The sequence below is a fragment of the Morus notabilis genome, unplaced genomic scaffold (genome assembly GCF_000414095.1).
Source record: "Morus notabilis unplaced genomic scaffold, ASM41409v2 Scaffold317, whole genome shotgun sequence".
In the NCBI taxonomy this organism is placed as follows: Eukaryota; Viridiplantae; Streptophyta; class Magnoliopsida; order Rosales; family Moraceae; genus Morus; species Morus notabilis.
The window spans coordinates 226110-229562 of record NW_010363634.1 but is presented as its reverse complement, the minus strand read 5'-3'; positions in this window follow the sequence as shown (position 1 = coordinate 229562).

The window sequence follows — 3453 nt, the reverse complement described above, 5'->3', positions numbered from 1 at the left end:
TTCCCTACCTTATCACGGATCTGTTTCTCAATTCTGATTGGTCTTTTTTCTTCAATTATTTCTCGTTTGCAATTATTACCCACTAATAATTATTATTTTAATAATCTCCGATAATTGTCTTTGTCTTTGTCTTTATAAGTGGAGTAATTAATCAGCACTGTTTCGGCTTTGAATTATCTATCTATTGGCTTTCATTAAACAAAAACAATTTTTGGTTTGACAATAAGATAAGAATAAAATAAATTTGTTTTAGAAAGAGCAGTTTCTAGTATTTTTCTGGAACTTTCTGTGACTGGTGGCGAGTCACTGAGTCACATGAATACTTTATGACAGCTTGGCTTTCTAAGAAAAGCAAATCATATTCACAGAACTTTTGAATGCCACTTGGTTTTTTTGTTTTTTTTGTTTTTTTTTTTTTAATGCCAAAAGGCTGGAGCCTTTTCTTAACTTGACCTTTTAAGAGCTGCGCTTCCAAACTTTTTGCAGTTTTAGCCAGCAAGAATCATGGATCCAATTAGTTGGTTGTTACCGGATTGGCTGTTAAGCTGCCTTGAAAGAAAAGTAGGGAATTTTTTTTATATATATATATTTTTTTATATTTTAATGCAAGACCGGATTGATCCCTTTACTTAAGTTTTGCTCTATCTTATTACATCCCTTTACTTAAGTTTTGCTCTATCTTATTACATGTTGTTTGATTTAGTGGTCATAATCGTTAGATAATCTTTTCTTTCTTTTCTTGTTTTGAGAACATGATTAGAGGTGTCAAACGTGTCGTGCTGGGCCGGCACGACACGTCCGACCTCAGGTTCGTGACGGGGCCTGAGCCGTGCCTGGCACGACCCTGCACAGTGCAGGGCCGGGCCTGAGGAGAAAATCTCAGGCTTGGTCCTAGCCCGCGACCCTAGTCCATAAGGGCCAGGGCCGGGCTGGCCCTGGCCCTTATAATTTCTTTTTTTCAAAATTTAATTAAAAAAAAAATATATATCATATGCTCCTAAAAAATGTGATTTTATAGAATTGAGATTATACAAATACATACACATAAATGATTGCCTCGTTAAAAACCTTGGTAAGTAAAATCTGTGGGGAGATCGGGACAAAACCTTAACGAAAGAAAAAAGAGTGCAGTTTTTCAGGAATAGTAAATTACAAAACCTAAGTGCTTCTAGAAGATTCTGTTATTTTTAAGTTAGAAAAATAGTCTTGCATTGAATCATCCGTGTATTGTTGTTTTCGTCCTTTGACATCTTCCCAGTCTTTAATGCACCTTAGCCCCTCCAAGATATATGGATGCATTATGCTTCTCTTCTCGTCAAGAATTCGGTTACTTGCACTAAATTTGTACTCCGATGCTACCGTTGACACTAGAGTTGTCAGAATGTCACGAGCTATTACGGACAGTGTTAGAAAACTATCGGTCTTGCTCTTCCACCACTATAAGATGTCCAGTTTGTCGTCATCGATTACCAAATTTACTTCAAAATATTTTACCAGTTTGGTAGACTCTTGTGTTGATGACGATCCTGCTGTTTTCTCTTTCTTGTTCAAGAAACTCCACGACGAGCCTTTTGGCCCCGAACTGCTAGTTGACGTCGAAGTTTCCTGTTCTTTTTACCTGTGCTGTATTTTGCTTCATACAAATCAAATACCTTTTCGAACATTTTCCTAGCGTTAGTAATAGTTAGTTGCATATCAATACCTAAATTTTCTGCTGTAGCAGTCACATCTACTCCGCACCTAGGATCTAACATGGTTGCTAATGCATATAACATAGGACAACCTGACCAATAACTTTTAAATTTAGTTTCCATTAGCTTAACTATGTTTCTAAAAAGTATTGTATCCCTATAATAAGAAAATCTTTCTGAAATATTAAATAGTTGATGTAAAGCTAAATGTGCAGTAGGATAATAAACTCCGGAAAGTAATGCAGTAGCATTGTAAAAAACTTCTAGAAATTAAAAAAAAATACTCACCAATCTGCTAATATGTATTGAAAATTAAAAGTTGATCGTTTTTACTGTTTACATACGTTGTGATGAGCTGTGAATACGGGAGTACATCCTTCAACATTAAATAGGTGGAATTCTACCTTTGTCTCACGTTAGTTGGAAACTTTTTTGATATTGTTCCTACAATATTGTTTGAATTCTTGGAGCCGAACTCCAGAACTAGATATGAAGTATAAAGATTCTCAAATAGATTAGCTGAAATAGGTTCAATTTATGCCGTTGATGAAAAATTTTTCCCCCAAACGCTCGTTTCAAACTACGTTTAAACATGTTAATTGTAGCCGTGTTAGTTGACACATTATCAAAAGTAATACTTAAAACTTTATCTTCCATCCTATAAAACCTAAAAATTTCCATTATTGTACCAAAAATAGCTGATGCGTTATGAGGATATGGACATAAACGAAAACCTATTATTCTTTTTTGTAAAACCCATTCATCATCAACATAATGCACCGTGACGCATAAATATCCAATTTTATTGCACCCCTCCCATAGATCAGAAGTACAAGATACAGTAGCATTAAAAGTCCTAAAATTATCAATAAGAGATTGAACGAGTTGTGTTTCTACTTACCCGTTTAACTTGCGGGCATAAGGCCGTCTGTATAAATTTTTCAAACGACGCATCATATGCAAAAGAAAGAGGTAATTCGGCACTAGCTAGAAATTTAGCTAGTGCCTCACGAGCACGTTGTACATCGTATGTAAAATTTTGCAACTCTTGTGATGTGAGTGATAGTGTTCGTTGGCGGGAGTCCACACTCCCACCTTGGTGCAACGGTAGACATACATTCTAATGTCTATTCAGATGACCAGTACCCCCATATTTTTTTATTAGAAAAGTACTTTTTACAATACTTACATACCACACACATTTTCATTTCACATGTTTTTGGATTTGGTCGGGGCTCCTCTGTGAAATGCTGCCATGCAGGAGAAGTTCGCGGTCTTTTTCTCCTGGTGCATTCTTCAACTTCCTCATTGTACACTGAAGCAATATCAACCAGAGCATTTTCTGGTTCAATGGGGGTGGGGTTGAGAGGCATCATTTCATCCTCGAAAAATGGCTCATCACCACGCTCAGGAAGAGCAGTGAAATCAAGGAAGTTTGATGCGGCAATTTTCTGGAAATTGATTGAACTTAAACTTTGTAAATAAAAGAGCAAGAAAATGAGTGATCGCGAGAAAAAAGCTTAGAATCAAAATCAAAGAGACAAGATGAGAGATAGAATAAGAGTGAGATGAGAAGTTGAGAGTGAATTGTTGTGTGGGATTTAAGGTGGAATTAAAGGGTATTTATAGGGGATTTTTGGGGTTTTTCAGATTGTGACCGTTGGACCCTTCATGGGCCTAACGGAATGCCTGTCACGGGCCGACCGTTGGGCCCGCAAAGGGCCTAACGATCACAATCAGAATGGGCTGGAGGGCTTTTTCG